Source organism: Anser anser (genome assembly GCF_964211835.1).
Source record: "Anser anser genome assembly, chromosome: 4".
Lineage (NCBI taxonomy): Eukaryota > Metazoa > Chordata > Aves > Anseriformes > Anatidae > Anser > Anser anser.
In genome coordinates, this window is record NC_139724.1 from 54,070,965 (window position 1) to 54,083,835 (window position 12,871).

At 45.9% G+C, this 12,871-nt stretch overlaps 1 protein-coding gene across 20 annotated transcripts in view; it reads left to right on the plus strand.

The window, feature by feature from the left end:
* Window positions 1-12,871, plus strand: part of APBB2 (amyloid beta precursor protein binding family B member 2) — a 171,255-nt gene that overhangs the window by 41,981 nt on the left and 116,403 nt on the right. The gene's annotated exons all lie outside the window — the stretch shown is intronic.

Genomic DNA, 12,871 nt, shown 5'->3' on the forward strand with positions numbered 1-12,871 from the left:
GTGTGGTGTTTTTTTTTTTTTTTTTTAACTGTTCTCTTCATATATCTTGTACAGAAGTGGGAAAAGAAGCTGCTGCTGCTTCTGCTTTTTGGTCCGTCTACTCTGCAAGTGCTTCTTCAGTCTGAGGCAAGCTGCTGTGGCCAACCTTCATTAGATGTGAGGTGAACTACCATGTCCTCAGCTAAGGCTGAGGCTTAAGGTTTAAATGTAGAGCAGAATGCTTGACCTGGAGTAGTTATGGATTATTTTTTAACTGGAAATAGATTTGATACTTGATTTCTTTTAGTAGACTATTTTGAAGTTAGAAGTAGAGACAAGCAGGATTCATTGGAAGGATGGTCAGTAGCACCCCAGGGGGCAGGTGGCAGATGGCTCCTGGCAGGAACGTCCTGAGAGCGTTAAGGTGATCTCTCAAGCCAGGTTTTTAAGCACACATCTCTCAGCATATTATATGTAAGGTGTGTTGTGGGGTTTTTGTTACCTGTTTAGTGCATTGACTTCTCTAAAGATTTGATAGCTCGTGTACGCGTGAGTGAAATGTTAAAACCCACTGGTGTTTGTGATGGAAGAGACGGGCAGAACCCGCTGATTTCACTAGGAACAGATTTTGTCTGCTGACTGCTGCTGCGAAGAGGGTCATCCTCTGGCTTGTAGCAAAGCACTCTGCACCGATTTGAGACCACACTTAAATCAGTGTGATGGAAAATCCCTCTGCCCATAGTGCTTTTTAATTCCCCTGGGAAGGGATGCAGAACAACTCCCTGGTCTGTTATGTTTTTCAGTCTTTAGCTGTCTTTGGAATGCGGTGTTGGTGCATTCTAATACTATCGTGACTCTTGCATCAGCTGTTCAACTTCAGTAGCACTGGCACCTCTTTGCCAGGTAAGTATTTTTCTGACCAGGTACCCAGTGTACAGGGACTCCTGTGACGCTTCTTTAAGCGAAACCCCGTTGCTGCCTGCTGTACTCCACCCCCTGCACCTGCTGAAGACCGCAGGACTGCTGGGCATTGCCCAGCTGATGTTTCTGACATATGGTCTCTCTTTAACAAATGCTTCTTTGCAGCTTGTTACTGTGGGCTGTGCGTGCCAGAAACTTTAGTTTCTTTTAGAGGGCTTTTGCTATTTTGCTTAGGCAGATGTTGGGGTCACCCTTCTCTGCTGTTCCCATGCGAGCAGGGCTATGTCAGCTGCTGCGTCCTCCTTCTGGGCCTTCAGAGGGCAAGGACCCGTTCTTCTGTGCTGAAGGTAGATCAGGCTCCTCATTGCCTTTCTCTGAACACCGATATTTATTCGAGCTCCTCTGTGGATTCCTGTGAGCTTCAGGGAAGGCTCCAGTGAGAATTCCCCCCTGTGGTTTAAAGCACTAATGAATAATGGAAGCGCGGTTGGCCAGGATGTGAGTCAAGCGCGGTGGTGAGGTTACGTGTGTCATCTGAGTCATTGTGCTGATGGTGCTCTTGGCCTGTCGCAGGCGTTAGATCTGACATCTTTCAGTAAGGTTTAAAGGCGTGGTGAAAGATTATGGGCACGGTTTCACATTGCTTTAGACTGCTCCAAAATCAGTGTTACGGCTGCTACTGACAGCGGCTGGTAAAGGGTGTCCCTTTTCTTCAAGCTGCTACAGCACGCCTTCTCCTTGTCCCTGGCACCCTCGTGGCCTCCTGTGCAAGCTGACTGATTTGAGGACCCAGCTGAAAACGAACCCCTCAAAGAAGAGGAGAGCTTTTGGTCTTGCCCAGCACGGATCCGACTCATCGTGGGAGCCCTGGAGCGAGCACGAGTCGGGAGATTGACCCTTAAGAAATTACTGGATTCCTGCACTGGCCGCTCTGTCCCCACCAAGAAGCATCACCACAACCCAGCTCTGGACGAGGCATCACTTTGAAATCTCCTCCCTGGAGCAGGGAGAGGGATTGCCAGCAAGAGGGGAAGAGCACAGGGACGGGCAGGCTGGGGGTGGGGGTGCTTGGACTTGAAGCAGCCGCAGCGAGCATCCTTCTGACTGCGGTGAGACAGCTGAGCTGCTCCAAAGGCCGGCTGCTGCTGGGAGGGACAGGTGGCTTAAATCAGCGTGGATGTGAAACCCCACCATTACGTGAAGCATTTGACTGCTGACTGTGGAACAGCAGCATTCACTTTCTGCAGCTGAAGGTATGTGAACAATTCCTTACGCTGAGGTGAGCACTGCGCAGTCGTACTCAGAGTTCATGCTGCTGGGTCCGGCACTCTTTATTCCATTTAAATTCTGCCTACATGAAGTAGGCAGAATTATTCCAGAATATTTCCAGCTTTTATGTATGCACGTAGTAAGCTCAGTATAAACGCAATACTAACTTTCCCTGTCATTACTGACTATAGGAGTAAGTTGATTTTTAAATGAAGATTCAAAGTTGGTTGGCTTTTTAGGCATATAAAATGTGTGGGCAGGTCCATACACATATCTATACGTATGTTTGTAGACCTGCACACACACATCCTTACTTTCAGAAGGAAGCCTTGGAGCCACCGGCTCTGAGCAGGAGCGCTGAGCACAGCCAGCTTCCTATTTGGGTAAACGGCGAACAATGGGAGCTCTTCCTCCTGGCTGCTGAGGGCTTCAGCTGAGGCTGTGGCTGCTCACATCTCATAGTATTTTCTGGCAGCTTTAGGGTTTTTTTAAGTGTCTGGTACAGAGTTGTGATGTTTTGACTTACAGCCACCTCTGTTAAGTCTCGGTGCTGCTGTGGCCAGGGGCCTTCTTCCTAAAGGTGCAATCCTGCGCTTGTCTCAGAATCCACCAGAGTACCTCTTGGAGGTGCCGTGGCTGAGAGAAAAATTATTTTAAGCTCCAACAGGATTTCAAATCATATTTTTCAGTTTTGGCAAGACCTCATGTAGATTCTGCGAAATCTGTCTCGGTTCTGTGAAATTAGTGGCTAAATTCCAGTTGTTTTACTGGAGGCTTCCTCAGGCTTCTGCATGAGTACTTCAGCTCAATTAGCTTTGTGTATTGCATGCTTTTTTTTTTCTTGTTGTAGAGCACATTCTTTTTAATTTTTAATTTCGTAATACCTGGCATCTTTGTCACAGTTCAGCCTGAAGATCAATCCGCAGAAAGCTCCAGAACTTCCCTGTCAAAACCAGCATTGTTCTCATGCTTCTGGTTGTTATTGGTACTCGGTTAATGAGTCTGGCCCCTCTGCCTCTGGTGTAGAGGTCACATTTTTGCTATATTGATTAACTTAACCGTTTTGAGTAAATTTTACAGCCCCTGGCTGCTGCTGACCCTAAATTCCTGCAGCACCTCCAAGCAAGATGCCGAACATAGCTTGCATTCCTGATGCGGCCCAAATGGGTGTGCTGTCAGGTGGTGGGTGCTAGGACGAAGCGCGGCAGCGTGCATCCAGGAAAATCCTTTATTTGGAAAAAAAATCAGTCTTATTCCGTGTTGAATTTAATGTGGAGCACTGCATTGGTAGGTGAGATCCTTCCTGCTGTGATGAATGATGCTCTTTGGTTTCTTACGGGCTTGGATGCCTTTGCATGAATGGAAATCCTGAGGTAAGGGGGAATCAATGTGCTTCTTTGGAATTGAGGCCTTATTGAAAACAAGGGGGTGGCAGGAGATTTTAATCGTTTCTGGCTACGAGAAGGGATATAAGTGAGCTAGGGTAAGGGAACGTTATCTGGGTGAATTTTAATATTCTTTTTATTGTTGCTTCCTTTTGGAGCATGTGGTAATAGCTGCTGTCAGGTCTGTTCTGACGTGGTATTTCCTCTGTTTTAATGGAAGTGGTTGTAGCAATGTGCAGGGCATTTTACTGTAGACTCAACAATATTGCAGCAGCGTATCAATTCTGGAGTTCCACTTTTTGGAATGAAGTGTAAATATAACCATTTGGCAGCGTGTGTGTGTAACGTCCTGTAGGAAAACTTCCTTCCCCTTCAAGAGGAAGTTCATTTAGAGACTTTTGCTGTAATGAAGACGTAGCTGCCTTGTGTCTGTGTGATTTTAGTTAAAAATACCCCACCACACACCATATGCTAATGAAATCCAGGTCTTGAGACCTTAGGAGTGGAGAACCTGAAAAGAACCGAAGTGAGCATGCTTTGGGCATAGTATAGATCTAATTAATCTGCAGGCTTACCGTTGTTAATTTGTTACACGCATTTGTAGTGTTTGTCTTCTGAAAGAGCTTCCAAAGCAAGCAACTTAATTCCTACTCTTTTGAATAAATAAAAAGAAAAAAAATTAGTTTTTTAATCTGATGATGAGTTGGCGTATCCTGACTTGTATTTCTCATCTGTGCAGTCGTACACCAGCAGAAGTCATCACAGAGAAATGTTAATTTTCGGTAACAAAGCAGAAGCACTGAGTGCAGGCCTACAGCATGTAGTTCTTCAAATGTTATTCTTTGTCTTTCAAATGAATTAAGAAATGTGCTTGTGTGTTACACGATGGAACTTGGCTAAATTTAAGGGAATAAACCTCTGAAGCCTGTAGGATTAAGGAAAGCTTTGTATAATTTATGGCAAAGGCCTAGTGAACACTCTTCTCAAGTCAGAAGTAATCCTAAGCTCAATGGCAAGTCGTTGTCTAAACAGGAAGCAAGCATAGATGCACAAATAATGTCTCTGTCCAGTAAGTACCAAATTTCTTATCCTCTTGCAGTTTACTCTTTAGGCAGTGGTTCTCATGACTTTTTTTTGTAGCTGATGCTTTTGTATCTTTTGTCTTCCTAATTTCTCTTCTGTGGAAAGCATTTATCTTCCTGGTGGTGCTACAAGAGTCGGTCAGTGTTTCCGCAGGAGAAACTGCAGGATCTTTTCTACCAGCGGCCTCCAGCTGGTATATTTAAAATCAACAAACAAAACCTAAAAGCATACACTAGTGAAGTGGTTTTAGCATCAGAGCAGATTATGTGATGCAATAAGAAGATGTTTGTATTTTCTGAAGGTGATCAAAAGATTGACCTTTCTTTTCATCAGGCTGTTGTTCCACTGATAGATATCCCTATCAGAGGTAAGGAGTTGAGCAGATACTTCAGAGCACTAGACCTGTGGTCATAACCAAAAAAAAAAAAAAAGTGATCTAAATATATTTATCTTGGTGAGAATTGTGAAATCACAGCTGCTGTATTTTTTTATCCTCTTTACTTCCTGAAGTGATCAACCCTGGATGGTGAGTCAGCTCGCTAGCAAAAATGATAAATCAAGCAATAAGCTAAATAAGGACTTTTCTATTAACCACAAGCTATTCTGAGCAAGAAATATTCCCAGTACTCGCTGACCCTGTTTTGTTGGCTTTTGTTTTATTTTTTAAATTAAAATTGGTTGTTTTATTTGAGGTAATGGAGATGGGACAGGTGTGATAGTTAATTCTAACAGCGGTCCTGCCGTAATTCCGCTGAGCACATATATGTGTGATACATCCCAAATCCTTCATAGCCTTGCAGAAGAGCTTTTAAGGTATAGAAAAAACGTGATGTCTTTCCCCCCATGCCTCCTGAACTGAAATGGCCAGGGCTTGTAAGGTAGAAGAGAAGATCCCCTTTGCAGCAAAGCAGCTCCTCCCCAAGAAGTTTTGGATGTGCTGTCCTAGCGTGCAGACTCGGTATGGTTTCTGTTAGCACACACTGCATAAGTTGCAGTTAAGGGTTCTTTATTGGCTCTTGGCTGGCTTTGAAACCAAATTCAGGAGGGCTTGTAACAGCATCATTAAAATTGATTATGACTAAAAGGGGGGAGGGACTTGAGCCTTTTATTTTGCGTTTTTTCAGTGCTCTCATTCGAAGTGTGCAGTCCGAGAGTCTGCCTGAACTTTCTCAAATCTCCTCTTGGGCAAATGTGCCTATATAGATTTCTCGAATATCTGAAAATAAACGTAAAAGAAACAGTATGACATAATGCAGATGTGGGACAAAGACGCTCTTCTAATGGCATAATAAATGTGTAGAGTGAGTGGATGCCCAGGCTGATGTGAAAACTGAGTGAAGGCCAGCAGTACGGGCAGGGGGCCTGGCCAAGCAGGACGTGGGAAGGCAGCGAGTGGCAGAGGAGCCAGGCTGGCACTGCTAAGTGCCTCGTCCTGTGGCACCCTGAGCTCTGAATTGCCTGACATGGCAGGCATCAAGGCTGCTGTGCGCCGCGTACACGGGAAAGTACGAGAGAGTATCAAGAAGACGGGTTGGGGAGAATTAAACAGGGGTAACAGAGCTCAGAATAGGGATGAATACCTGAAGTCGGTAGCTGGGAGAGCTGGTGCTTAGAGCGGAGGGATAATGCATTTGTAGAACTGGAGTTGACTCCAATTCAGGTTTCAGTGCAGTTTTGCAGCGCGCTTTTAGTGAGCTGCCTTCATTCAGGCAGGGCTGCAAGTCCAGGCTGCGTGTGGCTCCGTTTTAATTTCTGCTGGTTTGGCTAATGCTGTGTGGAGTTACTGTCTCAGTGGTGGGAAAGCACATCTCCTGGGGAATGTGGACGGAGGAGTACCTGGCTGGGAAAACCGTGTTTCTGGCTTGTGGAGCTCCTTGCGTTGAGCAGATGATGTAGTACTTTAACATCACCTTGTGAGAGGGTACAGTGCATGCCTGCTGGTGTCTCCAGTTCCGCAACAGCCCGTCCTGTTTTGCTGGGTTTGACCTGCGAACGTATGTGCCGAACAGGCAGGGGAGAGAAAATAATGAAAAAGCATGTTGTGCCTGGGGCGGGGGGGAGGAAGGATGACTTAGGCTAAAATGCTGCCTCCATACCCCATGGGTATGATACCTGGCGGAGCGACTGGATCTCCTGCATTATTCATCGCCACTGGCTCCTGCTGTGCCGTGGGTGTTTATCACATGAATAGTAGTGCTGCGGGTTGCTGCAGAAAAGGTGTGTGTGACCTGAATACTCATCGCCCTCAGGTCTTTCTCCAAGTGACAGGTAAGACCTGGTCTCCAGTATGGTATGTCTGCTGAGAAGTTGAAGCGTTTGGCAATGTTTTTCTCTCCAGCAGCTTCTGGACGAACATCTTTAGCTGCCGCTAACCCTCGTGGTTTACCCTCTGTCACATATATCGGCATGAATTCTCAGGCTTCCAATTCCTTCCTTAACATTTGATGCCTGCGTGAAAGTAAGTTTTGCTTCTTAACGTGTAGTTGGAAAAATGCTCAGCTAGGTAAGTTGCACCCCATTGTGTGGAGTGTTAAGAGTAAGATCTGTGAGAGGAATTCCAGGCTCCTTTGCTTTCAAATACTGTTTAAGGTTTCTTCCTTTCTGCGTTTATTTTTTTCCCCTTCTCTTCAGCTCCTCCAACTTAAGCATCTTCAAAGCACACTTGTGTTGCTGCTTAAGTGTTAGCAGCAAATCAAACGTGTGGCTTCTGTGAACGGTAAAGCTTGGGTCAGGAGGGGTAAGCGAGCAGAAAATACGACTTGATTGCCATCCACTGGGGGGAAGACAAGCTGCAGTGGTGCTGGGGCTGCGCCCTGCCAGTGGCAGTGGAGCAATACCTACATACCCCTTTGGGGACCGTGCTGTGCTTCTTGGCACAACAACCCGGAGCCGCCAGCCTCAGCCCAGATGTCTCCTCAGACAGTTTCGTAATAGCAGCTACTCGTCTACTCTGCTTGTCTGCTTTCTGCTGCAAGTTGAACAGCAGTCGTGGTTGTAGCCATGCTGAAAGCTGGAGGAAAGGGACGGGCTTGGGGATGGAAAGTTGGGGAGAAGGGTTCGTGCTGCCTGCGGGGGATGCTGAGTGCTCTGCAAAACCCCGTCTCAGGGCGTAGGAATTGTGTACGGGACATTTCTGGGCTCTCCTCCTCTTCCCCCACCAATGGGGTCTGCACGGCTTGATTGCACCTCCTTCGTGTGCAGGATTCCCTGGGTTTTGCCTGGAGGGTAAAGTCCCTGCTCTAGGGCAGGGAGTCAGCATGAGGCAGCCCCTCAGGCAACATCGCCTTCACGTGGACAGAGCTCCAGTGCTGGCCAGAAAACAACCGGTGGTTTTATTTCAGAGGCGTGAGGGAAGAGCACAAGGTAGGCACTAGGAAGTTCTGGGTAAGAAGCTTAAAGTAAACATGGGAAGAAATATAACGAGCAGCTCGTGCTGACGCTGTCGCTGGAGCGAGCTGAGAAGCAGCTATTTGAGCAGCAGACTTGTCCTTTGCCCTGGGCAGGATGCAAAACATCTGGCAGTTGCCAAAACGAGGATACAGATTCGGTCCAGAGCAGCGTGAAAGGCAAGTTGGGTAGCTCTGCCCTTTATTCCCCTTGTCCCTTTGTGCAAAACTATAAAGGAAAAGACAAAACCACCTTCCAACTTCCACTTTGGACGTTTTTCATAGAAAGAATCCCTAAAACGGAGGGGACGGACCTGGGTATCAGTCACGAATACCAAGCCTTTCTCTTCTCCCTGTCTCTTCTGTGGTTGACATGCCTTGTGGGGAGGCAGGAGACCCATCCCCACGTGCAGTCCTGGCCCGGCAGGACCTGACCTCCCGCTCTGCCCTTTCCAGGAGCGTGTCCTGGCCCTGTGGCACGGCACGGGGGGCTGCTGGAGCCCTCCCTGCGGTACGACCTGCTGCAGGCACCCGCCGAGCCAGAAGGAGGGAGGGAGCTTGGCGATGGGCTGCTCGTCTGGGTGGGTGAGAGCTGGATAGCAGCTCCTGGCACGTAATGTAGAGATTATATTTCAAAAAGCCTAATAATTCCTGCAGATTGGATTAGAGGTCATTGCCCAGAATGTTTTTTTAACCAGGAAGGGGAAGGGTGGGGCCCCTCCTGCAAATAACGGATAACCAAATCTCTTCATTTTTGTTGTACTTGTCAGAGCTCGTAATTAATACAGCGCCCCACGTCTTTCACTTTTAGCCATTAATTGTGAAAGAAATGCTTCTGAACGTACTGAGACATGATGGGATAAGTGAAAACCTTCCCTCCCACTACATCTTCCTGACCTTCAAAAACTTGGGAAGGTAAAATGCCGTCTAAATGATGCTCTCTTACTTTCAGCCCTCTAGGGCACTCGGTGAATTAATGTATAAGATGCTCCCTTCTATGGATTTGGCAAAATCTGCTGTCAAAGAAGGTAAGATTTCTTTGCAGACAAAGGAAGGTAGATACTAAAAACGTCAGGAAATTCTTGAGGCAGTGACAGCAGCTTTCTCCCCTACCCCCTTCTTAATGACTCTTTTACCCTTCAGGCATGTCATGAGCATCCTTCACTCGTGTCAGACTGAAGCGCAACTTGTTAATACAACTGGCACTTTTCTTGCTTTAAGAAAATCGTAATCTGTGTTTGCTTGTTTTTTTAACTATTTACACGCTAAGGGTCCTAGAAACAGCAGAACAAAACTCAGTTCCTTCTTCTCTTTTCCTTTTCTTTTTGAAAACCTCCAGCAGCCTGTGTTTTTGGGGTGGTTGCAGGAGACTTACCAGCAGGCTAATAGACTACAGTTAGGAACTGATCATCTGGAAGGAAAGAGAATAATCCATCCCTAAAATAGGTGACCACGTTGTACTTATTAAATATTGATGTTGTGCTGGACTCTTTCTATTCCAGTATTTTTAAACTGGGGGAAAGAGGTGGAAATTTTGAGAGGAGTGAGTGAGATCCTTCGCTCCCTGTTTACAAGACATCTAAGGCAGAGTTCCCAGTGTGACAACCCAGATGCAGCATGCCTGTGTGTGTGTGTGGGGGGGGAAGGCTGGAGCACGATACCTGTTACAGGGTTCGTAGTGATACGGTTCGTTCATCACTATGAGTACTGTACATATGTAATATATATCCTAAGTCTCCGTGCATAAATTCACATGTACTTCAATTCTGAAAGCACAGAAATTCAGAAGTCTGTAGTTATTTTTTCCCAGAGCAGCTGGATCCCTGCCAACTTGCACGTTGCTGACTTTACACCCTTCAAAGTTTCAGCCCAACTCCGGCAGGTTCGCAGGCTATTACGTATGTGTGGCCATTACTATAAGATACAGCAGGGAGTGCTCCAGAGTGATGTACTCCCTAAAACTCGTATTCCCTAATGCTATTATTTTCCTACAAAAGCAGCTTCTGAGGTGCGGAAGACCCCTTGTTGCTCACGTGAGGAGATGTGCCAGCACTGAGCCCTGTCCGAGGAGCCTACGTGGGGAACTGGTGAATCTCTTTGTTTTGGTGTCAGTTTTTACATGAAGTCGATTTAAGTCAGAGTCGACAGAAGTAGACTCGCCTGCACATCGGAAAATTGCATTTGTGTAGATTTTTTTTTCAAATTTTAAAGTGAGAACAAAAGTGCAGTTGTATTGCTGTTGAACATGCCATATATACAATGTGGCCTTCGTGGAGGGAAGGAAATAAGAATTGCTGAAGCATAGTACCTGCTCCAGACTGTATTATTCCAGCTTGGCGATAGGAAACCTTCCTCTTCTGTATTTAACTTGAAGTGCCCTCTGTAAAGCAAGGTGGTTGGGGAGGAGAGCGGTCAGAGCCGCTTAGCTCCTGGCAAGGAGCTGCCGGGCGCACGCGGTCTGCGGTGGGGCAGGGGAGGAGAGCTGCGGTGGTTCCTTGCTCGTGAAGACCTGCCTAACCTCAAGAAAGTGGCTTTGGTCTGAGGGTCAGGCGTTGAAGATCACGGGGAGTCTTCGTCAGCTAGATGTTACTTTTATAGCTCTCTCAAAACAGAAAGTGAGGTTTGTGCTAGCATCTCAACAGGGGCGAGAGCTCCCTGATCTCTTCCTGGCCAGCTGGTGTTTTCTGCTTGTTTTTATTATTTCTAACTCAAGTGCTGTCATGTGCACAAGGCTTTGCTGCGGTGTGGCACCTGTGAGGCTAGCAGAGGAGTGAATTGCAGGTCTGTGTCCCGTGGAAAACCAGGAATATCTAGTTCTGTTTCAGGTGTATGTAACTGTCTCTCTGTCTTAGCAAATGAAGGAGAGGGAGACTATTTAATTTTCTGCGCTTGCACCTAGCGTTGCCTCAAGCAGCCAGTTGTTTATTTCTCTAATTGAAACAGTATGTTCCTCCTTTGTCCTTTGTGGGCGTTAAACATTTGCTGATTCATTTTTGAAGGATGCTATCTGTGCTTGCATGTTATCTGCCTTCCAATTTACTGCTTTTAATCAAGTCCTAAATTAATTATTCTCGTTCGTATAGGTTTGGGAGACAGCTTGCTGCGCTGTTGGCTGTCTGAGGTTTTCTTTGAAATATTAAGTTATGTAAGCAGGAAGGGGGGGGAAAAACAAAACAAAACACAACAGTCCTGTCTTCATCCCCCAGTCACTGTTCTCAAATCTGCCAGTTTTCAAGGCGGGCAGCGTGGCGAGAATGCGGGCGGGGAGGTGGACGTGTTGTGCAGGACATGGGGAACTGGGACGGGCGGCTGGGCTGGGCGAACGTCCTCCGCTGGGAAATAAAAAATGCTGGGTGTGCGGCAGCACTGCGTCAGGAGTTGGTGTCAGCGGTGGTGTCTCTTTGGATTTGAAGTCAGGTGGCTCTCGTTGAAACTGTTTTGCACTTTCCTACCAACAGTTATTCCTGCTAGGAAGAATTTTCCGAGTACTTTTTAAAGGCACCAGCACGGATCCCCTTTCCTGGGGAAGCTGTGATTTAGCCATCGTCTTCCTTCTGTGTCTTGTGAAGGGAAAGCAAGAAGAAAATTTGTCTTGTTCCAGACATAAAATGCCTTTTGAGTTGTCTGTTTTTCATTGAATTAGCCGCTGCTTCTGTTGCAGTTACACTAGGCTTGGTCTAAAGCAAATTGGGTTTCATATATAGGATGAAGAGGGTTAATTATAACGACGGCCATGCCAGCATCTGTTTATCTCAGGAAGCAACCCCTTAGAATTATTAGGGGGGAAAAAAACCTAGCCTGTGTGCCCAGTCTGTGCAGCAGGTTGGGGTCTTAAGGCTTACCCCAGGAAGTTTTGTTTATACGAAACCCGTGAATCTCAGACAGAAGGAAATGACTGCTTTCTTGGCTTTCCTGGCACGAGGGTGTTCACATAGCGTGTTCCCTCTCTTTCTCTCTCAGTGAAATCTGATCATCTGGTACAGAAGTCCACACAACTGTGCCCATTAAATTGGGTTAGAATATTAGGCTAACGAGCACGAAGCATTGTTCTGCTTCCTTCCTGCCCACTGGAAGAGGTGGCTTTTTTTTAATCAGAGTTTCATTTTTGAAATTAAAATGAGTGTATTTTCTCGATTTCTTCAAAAAGCTTTAGATTTTAAAAATATTTTTCGTTTGTTTATAAAAGATGCATTTTTTAAGTTTCCAAATGAGAAGTACAAATTGAAAGAGAACATTTTTCTCTCTCTTAAGTGATCTGTTTTGTCTTGGTACTTATTGGAATTTATAGTTCTTGAATTCCTTTTAGAACAAGGATAGGAAAGAACAGCTCTCTTTAAAATGGAATATAGTTTGGCTTGGTTTAGACTGGCTTTTGCTTTAATAAAAAAAAATTTGAAGCTTTACAGCAGATGAGATTTGTATCTGCAGTCTTGCATATTTATTTTCTCCAGATGGGGAGAGAAATATGAAGTTGAATAATACCTTGAATCCTAGAGCATGGTTTGACAGATCTGCTGCCACTGATGGAGTATCTCCTGATGGGGAGATAACCTCGCTTCTGTCACTATGTGGCAACAATTCCAATATATTTTTCGAAACCAAAATCCACAGCATTAACGTAATCGTTTACCAGAGGGCAGGAAGGTTGAGGTCTGACTGCGTTGTAGTGTACAGACTTTGCAAAAATAAATGATACTTGGCATCTGCTGAACACAGGCATAACAGAGGAGATTTTTCACTTTATTTTCTGATACAGGTTATGAATATGCTGTTTAGTGAGGAGTTCTTGCTGCTTTTTTCCTAATTTAGGGCTCCTCTTCATCTAAAGGCGCTTTCTCACCGATGTTC